The 13,960-nt window shown below is 38.0% G+C and overlaps 1 long non-coding RNA gene across 1 annotated transcript in view; it reads right to left on the bottom strand.

Moving 5' to 3' along the window:
* Window positions 1–13,960, bottom strand: part of LOC110676782 — a 262,844-nt gene that overhangs the window by 2,401 nt on the left and 246,483 nt on the right. The gene's annotated exons all lie outside the window — the stretch shown is intronic.

Here is a 13,960-nt window from a genome sequence, read left to right as displayed (position 1 = left end):
ATATTACTTTTGTAACAAACCATTTGATTTATTTTCATATTATGAACAACATGTTAAAATAAATAAAAAAGCATCATGCGCCATTCATCAAAATTGAGGATTGTTGCGCCCCTCGGTTTTTCGTCTCCTTCAGTTTGACAGCAGCGATTGCGCCTTTCTACCTCATCCTTCTGGTTTCACTATCATCAGCTTCGCCGTTTTGCTACGCTCTTTCACACGAACCTTCTTCACTATCGACCTTCTGCACACTCAGTTTTAAATGCGCCCTGCTGCCACACTCAATCGCAAATGCGCCCGGTTACCGCAGGGGGGGAAGGTGGGCGAAATTGACATCAGAGTTCGTATCAAAAGAGAATATCAAATGCGCCTTTATGTTTTTCTCACTTATTTCGTGAAAAACGTTATTTTTAAGAAACAGTTGTGCATTATATGATTGTAGTTTATCAAATAAACTGTTAGGTGAATAAAACTCAATTTGTTTACATTTGTCAGTTAGGCCGTTGTTCTGGTACTGTATTGAATTTCATAAAATCACTATTAGGCGTTAGATTGTTAGATATAATTGTTCGTGTATTGGATGATAAGTAATAACTAAACATAGCAAATGTCGATCTAGATTTTTTTTATGAAAATGTTTTTCAATATCTAAAACCAGATAAAAAATAAAAACTACATATTTTTGTATAATCTCTTTGTTTAAACAAGTAAAAATGGCATTTTTTAAGTGATTTTTTTCATATAAACTTTAAAAGGGCGTAACTCAAAATTCTGACTAAGGATTTTTTTTCAAAATCGGCCCAGAGGTGTAGAACAACGTTAGGAATCAACTGCTGACTGCCGTTTGAATGGTATATTTTATTTGATAATAACGGTAATTGGAGCACCGTTGCTTGCAATTGAACGTGAATAGAAGGCGAGCACTACGTTCGAATAATTTTCTGCAAATCAACAGATCGAGGACAAACTACGGCATGAATGATTCCGTGAAAAGTATATGGTTTAAGCAGAAATATATTAAGACAATAGTTTTTGAGTTAGGGGGGTCCGTAGCCTTGAGGTTACGCTTTCGCTTCATAAGCGGAAGGTCATGGGTTCAATTCAAACGACTCAGGAACACGGCAAAAATGAACCAACTCAAGAGCAATGGACTATGGCTTATGGAAATCGATTGGACAAACAGCAGAGCACTCTCCTACCTGCTCGGTGTGAGAATGAAAAGAGTAGAAGAGAGTGGAAGATGTAAATATAGATTAGTTAAAAATAGATCTGTATCGGTAAAGAAGATACAGGTAAACTGATTTCGGCACAGTAGTGGCCATGAGCACAAAGTGCCATTGAAAAAAAAAAAACAATTTTTTTTGAGTGTGCTTTCTGTATAATGTTAGATATTTGTGTTGAAGGTGTGAAAATTCAGAAAACGATGCTAAACGGTTCGTAATTTTGGAGAAAAATGAACAAAAATTTAAAATTTTATTATCGCTGTTATAAACATTACTGCCATGGAGCCAGCAACTGCCGCTGGGGATTATTTTGAGCAAATGATTGAATAATCCTAGTAATTCACCTCAAAACTTGAATATAATGCCTTATCAAACTACCGTTTTGATTCATATTACGGACACTTAAGCACTCAGTGAAGTTTAGCTTATCAAAAAGCATATAAAATATATCATTCTGTATGATTCCTCAGCGTCAAGGATGGAAAAAAAATCGGCTCTAGCGATCAACAACACAGTATTGGAATAATCTAAGACGGCCGTTACACTCGCAGCAGCATGATTTCAACACTTCATTACGCGTGCGTAGAGCTGATATATGAAGCATCCGATGCACTGTTTGTCGTGGGACAAAGAGTTTATCGGATGTTGTTACAAGTAGCGATCAACTTGAATCATGCCGCATTCGCGCTATTATTTCGCACTTAACCAATGTCCGAATGGTTTTAGAATCACAAACAACATATATGGAGGTAGATCATTAAGTAAAAGTGGAAAAATCCTCGATATAATCAAACTTTTTTTCGCGAACAGTTAATCGCTAGCACACGTGCAACCCGATGCATTATTCGCGGAGCGTAGTTTGTTGTGATAACTTGACGACAAAGAGTTAATCGTTGTTGCTATGATCGCAGGATAAAGAACAACGCAAGGCATCATAGATTTTGTCATGATCACTAGATTTCCATCCTTGCTCAGCGTCATCGCACTTCAAAACCACTTAACTTTCGGATGGTGGGTGAAGATTTTGATTCCGCATCATAAAAATATGGAAATAAATGAAAATGTGCATACCGTTTTGATTCATATTACGGACACTTAAGGCCTCAGTGAAGTATAACCCAGCTTGGACCATACAAAATAAGTCATTCTGTATGATTTTTGACGTTGGATAACGTCTTACGGCAACATATGGGGGTACAATTCAGAAAAACGAAAAATTGAGCATGTAACGAAAAATGGTCAGGTTTTGACCGCTAATAACTCAGTCATTTATCGATAGATTTTCAATATTTATCCATGAATCGATTGGAAATTTATCTACGCGTCGATCCAAATGGAGGACACTATTGATTATTAGCAACAAACTATTGAAATATCGTAAAACGTTGACCCCTTTCTTATCTAACCAATCACGTTCAAGCACATTTTTCGGTTCCGCTTCCCACTATAAAAGCGCACCGCACCCTGCTTCTTCCCTCATTCTTCTTTTTGCCGTCAGACTGTGAACACGGTCGGCGAGCAAATTTCGAGAGTCATTCGCGTCCTCAGTTCAGTTTTCAATAGGACGCGAATACAACACGCATTAGAACCGAAGAACCACGCATTTCGGAGCCGCAGCAACTGAAGCCGCTCATTTGAGTGCACCAGCCAGCATAATCGTTTTCGGCCAGAAATCGTCGCTACCAGCCAGTGCTCCGCTGTCATTGCCATGCGGGAGGCTAGCGCGGTCATTCTGGTTCATTAGATCGAGCGGCACAGCCGTCACCGTCCGTGTAATATTCCCTAATTTGTTCGAGATGGCTGAAGAAAATCGACCAAAGCCGCTTGTTGAAGCGCACATCGTCATCCGCACCGCTAATCTCATCGGGCGAGGAGGATTGAAACCAGTGCACCGTCAAAATATGTCCGTGTTACGCAAATTCAACAACTCAATCGGCCCTTTTGAGAGCCAACAAATGTGTTTTAAAGAGTTATTTGTATAATATTCCCTAATGTGTTTACCACATACTTGCTATAATCTCTTAATTCATCTCATAGCATCATACAATAATTGATTTATTACGAATAATTGACAATACGGCAATTTGGAGCTGTTTCCGAGGATGCTGCTGCAGTGCCGTCGGGTTGCAATAACAGCATAATGCTAATCTGTACATCCCTTACCCAGACATCAGTTTCATATAGCCTATTTCCCAGATAAGAAAACGAAGAATATGAAAGGAGGAGCATCATCTGCTATTCTAAGGGTATAAAGCATTCCTCCTTCGTTGAATCTGGTTTCATTCTGTTTTCGCTTTCGAGCTGGTAAGAGCTCCTCCAAACCTGCTCAGCTCCTCGCCACCAGAGGCAAGCTGTTGTACGAGATGGCTGAAGAAAATCGACCAAAGCCGCTTGTTGAAGCGCACATCGTCATCCGCACCGCAAATCTCATCGGGCGAGGAGGATTGAAACCAGTGCGCCGTCAAAATGTGTCCGTGTTACGCAAATTCAACAATTCAATCGGCCCTTTTGAGAGCCAACAAATGTGTTTTAAAGAGTTGATTGTGTAATATTCCCTAATTCGTTCGAGATGGCTGAAGAAAATCGACCAAAGCCGCTTGTTGAAGCGCACATCGTCATCCGCACCGCTAATCTCATCGGGCGAGAAGGATTGAAACCAGTGCACCGTCAAAATATGTCCGTGTTACGCAAATTCAACAACTCAATCGGCCCTTTTAAGAGCCAACAAATGTGTTTTAAAGAGTTATTTGTATAATATTCCCTAATGTGTTTACCACATACTTGCTATAATCTCTTAATTCATCTCATAGCATCATACAATAATTGATTTATTACGAATAATTGACAATACGGCAATTTGAAGCTGTTTCCGAGGATGCTGCTGCAGTGCCGTCGGGTTGCAATAACAGCATAATGCTAATCTGTACATCCCTTACCCAGACATCAGTTTCATATAGCCTATTTCCCAGATAAGAAAACGAAGAATATGAAAGGAGGAGCATCATCTGCTATTCTAAGGGTATAAAGCATTCCTCCTTCGTTGAATCTGGTTTCATTCTGTTTTCGCTTTCGAGCTGGTAAGAGCTCCTCCAAACCTGCTCAGCTCCTCGCCACCAGAGGCAAGCTGTTGTACGAGATGGCTGAAGAAAATCGACCAAAGCCGCTTGTTGAAGCGCACATCGTCATCCGCACCGCAAATCTCATCGGGCGAGGATTGAAACCAGTGCGCCGTCAAAATGTGTCCGTGTTACGCAAATTCAACAATTCATCAATCGGCCCTTTTGAGAGCCAACAAATGTGTTTTAAAGAGTTGATTGTGTAATATTCCCTAATTTCCCCTTTTCAGGGCCACAAAATCAATGAAAAGAGTTATTTTGAATTAATACATTTGAAAAACAATTCTTCAATATAATCTCCCAAGCTTCTGAATACATGTAAAGTGATTATTTTGTATTAACACAAAATAATAACACACAATGTCTATAATAAATCAGAATTGACATGCAACAAATAGTGTGAAAATTAATTGGATTTTTAGCAAAAGAAATGTTTCATAAGTTTGTGACTGTCTCAAGCCAGCAAATAGAAGAAGCTAACGTTATCCAACGTCAACTTGGCGGTCGTATCTCGGAAACAACCTCTTACTTTTTAGCGTTATCGAGCGTCGGAAGCCCTTAACTTTCGGATGGTGGGTAAAGAATACGCGTCCGCAACTTGAATAATTTTAAATAAGTCAAAACGTGTGGCCTTTTCATGATTCTTATTCCGGACGCTCCCTCACTTTTGCCTCATATTCCGGACACTTTGATTCGAATTACGGACAGCTCATGATAATCATTAATGGAACAGTCAACTTATCAATTGAAATCGTTCAACCACTTAAGAGACGTCTAAGGTAGTTGGGCATTATAAATATGTGATGATATTTATGAAAAAAACCTAATAAAACGAGCCTCGAAAATGAGAACTTTTGGACGGCGAAAATTGAAACATTTCGTGTGAAATGTTTCCCATACAAACGAGAGTGTCCGGAATTTGAAGCTGTCCGTAATATGAATCAAAACGGTACTTTTCGTGATTCTTATTCCGGACGCTTCCTCACTTTCGCCTCATATTCCGGACACTTTTATTCGAATTCCGGACAGCTCATGAAAATCATAGTTGGAAATGCCAAACCATCAATTGAAATTACCCAACCACTAGAGAGACGTGTAAGGCAGTTGAGCATTCTGAATTTCAATAGATATCCATGAAAATTGCTTATTAAAACGAGCATCAAAAATGGGAACTTATGAACGACAAAACTTGAAATATTTCGTGTAAAAAGTTTCCCATACAAAGTAGAGTGTCCGGAATTTAAAGCTGCCGTAATATGAATCGAAACGGTATCTCCTCGTGGGGAGACTTTCATGACAAATACCAATAGATTTTTTAACGGGATTTGAAATGTAAACCAACTGCATCCAGAGTATCTCTATGATTGAATTCTCGTACACTCTTTGAAGTAGTTCTTGCCATAGTGGATTTATCATGTTATCCAACTAAAAACGGTTTGTTCGATTGTGTGGCAGCTGAATTTGTTCATCTTTTTTCATAATGCAACGTATCCATCGCTTGAAGCATTTTTGGTGTACGAAAATATAAATTTCGTTAGTAGTGTCCTTCAGCAAATAGATAAGTATAGGCGTGAAGCAATGATGTATGAATTTTCTTATAGAGGCCTGTTTTACCATATTATGTTAGCATTCTAGAAAATATAAGCCTTCACGTTCTAGTGAAACAATACAATTTTTCCACTATTGCAATAGTTCGTACTAGAGCCATGAGCCATCTACACTATCCAAATCCATTCAATGGAAAGACTTTTGTTTGGCAATCAAAACTTTCATAACACCTAAATGGAAGCACATTAAACTTAAGTATGAAGTTTTTGCTTCCATGAAATAGTGAGTAGAGAAACACATAAAATACATCGTTATCCGGAGAATAATTTTGGAACAATTGACTATCATATGAAGCAATAAAATACATACATTGCCGACCCATTTCCAGTATACATACGATTGAGCCACTTCCCTCGTTCAATTTAAGTTCTCAATCTAAAGTAGCCAGATTTGCCCCTGCCCCCTAAAAATTATCTTCTTCAAAACCCAACGAAAGCATATATCAACCTCCTTGGCACAGCTATTCCAGATACCTAATAACGACATATTAAATTATGCTGGCGGCATATGTTGACACAGAAACAAACACGTTCCAAGGTATCATCTGCTCCAGCCTGAGTGCGATATCAAACACTATTCATCCTTTCTGAGCTACGCATATACCAAGTTAGATATGTCTCGTTTGTGGTTTAGTACGATAAAAACGACTCCCTGGATGTGTGTTCGAAGCGAAGCACAGATGGAGTCATTGTTGGCACTATAGACGGCTCACACCCGAAGAATAATAGAATTTATATTCAAATTCAAACGAAGGGTGATGGCGAGAGAAACTACGCTGCAAGAGACGGCAAGAAAAATGCTATCTTTTGTGTTTCCCACAAGATATGGCCAACCCCCTAGCTAGGAGTGTATGCTTGTACCGATTGCTCAAGTTATGCTTCCCCACCTTCGGTCCGGAATGTTCAAATTGCCATCCGAGAGTAGATCCGACACTCCTGGCATCCGTTGCCAGTGTGTGAGTGTATTGTTTTGTTAATTCAATTGTTGTATTATGAAATCCAATTGAGGAGCTTGTACGAGAAGCAAGTGCGCAACCCGAACGCCTAGGGAAGTTTGATTGAAGTGGAAGTGTGCCGTTTCAGAACTTGAACCTTCGCTCCACGAGCGACTTGACACAATCACAGAACTTGAATCCTCAATCAGCTTGCAGCTAACGGGTTGCGAGTGCTGTTTGAAAAGTGATACACACACATTATATGCCTTAGGGTGTCTCAGAAAAAAATGTTCGAAAAGTCATGGAACTCATCCGTAGATTGAAATATAAACTTTTTGAAGTAGAACAAGTCAAGTTTCTTAAAATCATTTAAAGCAGTGATTCTCGAACTAGACGAAATACCCCTGGGATGATTTGTACTTCAGATTTTTTCGACGAAGATGATCAACAAAATTTTCGCACCCTTAAAATTTAAAAAAGCCGAGTGGTGAAAGTCAGTGGCTACAAAGCAAAGCCATGCTGTAGATGTCTGGGTAGGATTCCCGGTCGGTCCAGGATCTTTTCGTAATGGAAATTTCCTTGAATTACCTGGGCATATCATACCACACTTTATACGAATGCGAAAATGGCAAATTTGGCAAATAAAGCTTTCAGTTAATAATGGTGGAAGTGCTCATTGAAAAGTAGGCTCTGTCCCAGTGAGGAAGAAGAAAAATAATCTGTTCATCAAAAAACAAAAAGCATATTTCTCATGTCATGAAGCCCTACAATAACTTTTTGAACATTGATTTCTTCTGGGACACCCTAATATGTCAGTGCAGACGAGACAAAACAGTTGCTCCTTGGGATGAACTGGGAAATGATGCTGAATAGCTCATTTTATTATAGCTTTACCGACGAACGACAAACGTTTGCAAGCGTCCGTCGCCGTTGTAGACTCTTTCCACCCACTTCTCAACCCTTGAGCTGACGTCAGGTGTGATCCACCTTCTGAGCAGGTGACCCACTTGACGTTGACATAGTATCGACGCAGCATAGCAGCAGACTGTGCCAACATCGACGAGAAGAGAGAGTACTACTGCATTGAAGAAGGCAGGTGCAAACAAGCCTACACTGAATCGACGAGCACGGTCTGATTATTCCCCCCTCTCTAGATGAAGAAACGATGACGATGATCCTTTTGGCGCGACGCTAGGGTGACTGGAGCAATTTATGTCCTGGAGCAGTTTCCTACCTCTCCTTGACACCCAGGAGCATAGAGAAGAGCTGAACCGGCTCTTGAAGTGGATCAAATTAAATTTTCTCTATTAGCATAGCCTCCGTCGATCTCGTCTTGTAGTGGAGTTGCCCGATGCCTGCATTCTGCAATCTGGGAAAGGTAGACGTCGTCGGTCTTTTGTGTGCACTTCTGATTCACGGCGGTAGTAGGTTCCACACTCAAACAAAGCAGTGATTTCATATCCGGCGCATAATTTTGAACAAGCTTCAATTGCGACGTGATAATTTAGTGAGGCAGCGGCTGAAGCATAATTTCGATATTTGATATCGATTTGCTGGGAGGGGAGGCAGCATGCATTGAAACGAAGTCACGATTGAGAATGCACACGATTAAATTCTTAATATCAACTCATTTTCAATGATTTTTCAAAGGATATTTTTCTTTTTGGCATTACCTCCTCACTGGGACAGAGCCTGCTTCTCAGCTTAGTGTTCATATGAGCATTTGCCATTTTCGCATCAGTACATGGTGTGACAGGTACGATTTTTCAAAGGATAAACTAGACAATTAAGGCAAATGAAATATATTTCAAGCATGGGGTCTTTCTAAGGCTCATATATTGCTTATAATCATATGATCACCATATCATAATTATGTTACCACCCTGATTGTTTCGAGAAAAAAAAATATATTTGGCATGGTTGTATAATATATCATTTATTTGTTTTATAAAAATTGTCCTTAGCATACATCTTTATACGAATCTGCTATGGAACTCAGAAGGTTTGTACCAAGGATTCATTAAGTTATAATAAAAGCTTATCTTACGTGGAAAACCACATAGTAATGGAATTAGGAAATGTTAAGTAACGTATGGGATGGTACACAAATAATGCCACGTTCAATTGGGACTTTTTCGCCTCCCTCTAAGGGGGAGCCCTTGTTACGCTTATTGTATGGGAAGTGCAAAAAAATTGTATGGCTTGTCACAATAGGGGATAGGTCCACATATTTTCTAGAAATTCCTACTTATTACGTTATAATGAGTTCATCACTTAATCTTGATAACCTCGTTTTAACAGAATATGGATTTGGTCTCAAAGCTCTTAGCGAAAAGCAGTTTCAAAAATTGGGACCATTTTTGTAATCAAAGTCAAAAATTTCCAGAGAACGGTAAACGCCTAGAGGTAATAACGCTAAATTTCCACATAATTCAATCGATTTTAATCGAAATATATTTAGCAATATTGTAAAAACGATAGAACTATTGTAAGTTTATATTTGAAAAGTGTTTTCAATAGATGTCTATTCAGAGATATAATTTTATTCAAATTAGTATGTGTAATGTTCATTTCGAATGAATACACTTTATAATGTGATTTCTCCATTGAATTGTGTATTTCAATTGATGAAATCCAGTTCCAACTGCAATGATGTCAAACAGTTGTTTGGTTCTAGATTCTCGTGTGTTTGTTTACCCATTATCAAAGATGCTTCAATACCGAAAATTGACATTCAATTATATGAAAAATTACAGGTGCATTCAAAGCACATCACAGTGCAATCTTTCATCTGCAATCGATAACTAAGACATCAGTACTTGTTTTCAAATTATAAAATAAAAATTCTTGAATCAGAACGCAGAAATATCTAATTTTTCAAAAAAAAAAAACTATCAAATTTACCCCGTTTTACGGAACTCTTCAAGTATCTTTAAGTAAGTCTCAGATGGCAACTTTAACAACTCTTCTGCATATTTTTTTAAGATTTTTTATATATTTTTTTTTTCAAACTTGAGAAATTCAGCTCAATGGCTTATGTTTTGAAGAAACCACATCATATTTCTTATTCCTTGTAAATTCGTTGTGTTATTTTTTTCAAATATATTCAGTAAATCCACAAGCATTTTTTTAATTATTCCTGATATCTCTATCTAGATTATGTAATCCGTTTTCTTTAACCCGTATAGGCCTGAGTGAAAGCAAAAATTCTAAAACCCTCACCGCTCAGCGAACTCTTAATGGATTCATATGATTTTTTGTCAGTACACTGGCACACATATCTAGTTTCTAGAAGTGAACAGAAGAACGCGGAAATATTCCTGTGGTCGGAGTTATTCTGGTGGATCACTGGGTCAGGTCGGGTGAGAAGGGTACTGTGCGTTTGTGCTTCTGGGGGTAAGCAAATTTCAAGTCACAGATTTTTTTCCGGAATCGGTTATAATGTGACCGCTACATGACGGAATTTTAAGAAAATTGCATCAGTGTAAACCTTTTGAGAAACGTTTGAATTGGATAACTATGAGTATTGCATTTGATTAATCCTACAAATGACCATTTTCGGGTCCCGGGACGCCTCAAACTTACGATAAAGTGGCCAATTTGTATCTGGACATCTGTGCCAAGTTGATGGGAATGCATTTAAGTGCACAATTATGGTTGATTTCTACTTTTCGAGAACTGAAACGAATTAGTATCCAACAAATCTATAGCCGGTTCTTCCAGGCATTACGTTCGAATGGCAACATCCGGTATATTTTAAGGTGATTATAAAACGAAGCCAAACTTTGAATTTTCAAGTGCACAAGACGAGAGAATCTGACAACAGTTCGCGTTGAAAACCAAATCAAATTGCTTGCTAGCTGGTGGTGACCAATGGGATAGATTTTCAACACGAAGCACTATTTGGTTCTCAAGTCTTGTGCTCTTGAAAATTTGAGATGTGGCTTCGTTCTATAATCACCTTAAACGGTGCATAAACCCTTTATTTATAATGTTGAATGTCAAATCTTAATGATTTTTGCAAATTAAAATTATTGTCATTGCAAATAAATTAAGGTAACTAGGCATGTCCCAAAAAATAGCCCTTTTTTACCTTGACCCAATGACCGACCGGAATAACTCCAACCACAGAAATATTTCCGAGTTCCTCTGGCCACTTCTAGAAACAAGATATGTGTGCCAGTGAACTGACAAAATGCCATTTGAATCCGTTAGGAATTCTCTGAGCGGTGAGGGTTTCAATATTTCTGCTTTCACTCAGGCCTATACGGGTTAAAATGTCTCTGAAAATTGTTGATGAAGTACAGCTTAAGAATAGTAAAAAAATGTTCAGAAATACCTCTCAGAGTTTCCCTAAGAACTGTTTTAGAGGTTCTTTATGCCTCACAGTTGGGGTCAAAATTCACGTATTTGTCTTAGGATACAAACCCTGGCGGAATTAAACGGTACAGTACAAATTCCGGTTTTTCATTTTTAATAGGTATTCCACTAAACAGCACGAAGATTTATTATCAACTTATCATCCAAAGATTTGTTTTCCTGAAAATAATCAAAGATTTGAAACAAAAGTATCTGTTCCGTACGGAACGTGCGAAAAAGGCGCAATCCATGATCCATCCACATCGCGAGTTGCTTCGATTGACGTGAGTTCCACTCGTGAGTACCTGTGAGAGATTCCCGCCATCATTGTCATCGTCATCGAGATACACACTGGAACTCACCACAACAGCAGCAAAACGATGAGTGCAGACGCGTCACGAATGTTCCACGCGCGTCTGGAACACGTGTCGCGCTAAGATGCCAACATTCTAGAACGCGTACGCGTTGATATTAATATGAGACCTGGTGGTTAAAACAATACGGTCGGAACCGCACAGTCAGTATTGTTTAACCATCGCGCGTGTATAATCGAAGTGTACAAGTGAAAAGTGACTCAAGCGCAAATAGTAACAGTGCAGAGTAGAATAAAAGTAGTGAGTAATGATTGAAAAGTGTGGTGTATCCTTTCATTCCGAAATCCCGACCCACGATATACAGTCCACACGCCCCGGAGTTGACCACGGTGAACAGCGCCAACAGTATAAAAAGTGATACCATTCGATTTCTTCGAGGTATCCTATCTAAAACACATGCTGGTGCTGTATTGCTTGATAAGAGACTTTAACCCGAAGATCATTCGTCCCTCAAATCACATGTATTGATTTTTCTATGAATTCAAACTGTTTTGATTTTCTTAAGAAGTACCATGATGTTTTTCAAAGAATTTCTCTGAAAATTCAAACAGAAATTCTTCCAAAGATACATTGGGAATTGCTTACAGGTCATTCTGGCATAGAGTCATTTGGCATAATGACCAGTTATGCTAGTTGTTTTTGATAATAGCCGTTTAGCATAATGAGTCTAAAGACAAGGTTTTTTTTTTGTATCATTCCAAACATTACATTCATTATTTCTTATATCTAGGTGTTCTGTGTTACTAGACAACACTATCATCCTAATTTGGTAAAACAAATCTAAGATTTTATTAACATTTTGTTAATAACATATTACACTTCATTTGCCGTAGCAGTTCAGATTTTTTACAGGTGAGTTGATTTCACCTGCTTATAAGAGAAAAAAAAACGCTTTGAATATACTTTACCTTACTTAACCTAACATATAACGCATTAATCGTGGCAATAGAAGATTGTAACGATTTTTGCCTGAAATTATTTATAATTTTATTTTTAAAATTTTATTTTGAATTCTCTGCAGAGCTTTCTTCCTGGTATTGCAACAGCTGGTCCATATTGGTACAGCATACAACATGGCTGGCCTGAAAATTTGTTTGAATATCAAAAGCTTGTTCTTAAGACAAAGTTTTGATTTTCTATTAATAAGGGGATAGAGACATTTTACATATTTGTTACATTTGGCTTGAATGCCCTCAATGTGATTTTTGAAAGTTAAATTCTTATCTAGCATGAGCCCTAGATACTTAACTTCATCTGACCAATTTATTGGAACCCCTCTCATCGTGACAACATGTCTACTTGAAGGTTTCAAATAAAGAGCTTTTGGTTTATGTGGGAATATTATTAGTTGAGTTTTGGAAGCATTAGGAGAAATCTTCCATTTTTGCAAGTATGAAGAAAAAATATTCAAACTTTTTTGCAATCGACTACAGATGACACGCAGGCTTCGTCCTTTGGCGGAGAGGCCTGTGTCATCCGCAAACAAAGATTTTTGACATCCCTGAGGTAACTCAGGTAAGTCAGATGTGAAAATATTGTATAATATTGGTCCCAAAATGCTGCCTTGGGGAACACCAGCTCTTACAGAAAGTCTTTCAGATCTGGAGTTCTGATAATTAACCTGAAGTGTACGATTTGACAGATAACTTTGAATTATTCTAACAATATATGTTGGAAAATTAAAGTTTTTCAATTTTACAATCAAACCTTCATGCCAAACACTGTCGAATGCTTTTTATATGTCTAGAAGAGCAAGACCAGTAGAGTAGCCTTCAGATTTGTTGGAACGGATCAAATTTGTTACACGTAAAAGTTGATGAGTGGTCGAATGTCCATGGCGGAATCCGAACTGTTCATTGGCAAAAATTGAATTTTCGTTGATGTGGGCCATCATTCTGTTCAAAATAACCATTTCAAAAAGTTTACTGATGGAGGAAAGCAAACTGATTGGACGATAGCTAGAAGCTTCAGCAGGATTTTTGTCGGGTTTTAAAATTGGAACAACCTTAGCATTTTTCCATTTGTCAGGAAAATATGCTAAGTGAAAACATTTGTTATATATATCAACTAGAAATGATAAGCTACTTTCCGGAAGTTTCTTGATGAGGATGTTGAAAATTCCATCATCGCCAGGAGCTTTCATATTTTTTATTTTTTTAATAATAGTTCTCACTTCTTCCAAATCAGTCTCCCAGGCATTTTCGAAAACGTTCTCTTTATTGAGAATATTTTCGAAGTCCTGAGTAACTTGATTTTCAATTGGACTAGTAAGTCCTAAATTAAAATTGTGCGCACTTTCAAACTGCATAGCAAGTTTTTGAGCTTTTTCGCAATTAGTTAGTAATAATT

The sequence above is a fragment of the Aedes aegypti genome, chromosome 2 (assembly GCF_002204515.2).
Source record: "Aedes aegypti strain LVP_AGWG chromosome 2, AaegL5.0 Primary Assembly, whole genome shotgun sequence".
Lineage (NCBI taxonomy): Eukaryota > Metazoa > Arthropoda > Insecta > Diptera > Culicidae > Aedes > Aedes aegypti.
The sequence above is the reverse complement of the archived record's forward strand: the minus strand, read 5'-3'. Positions and strand labels throughout refer to the sequence as shown.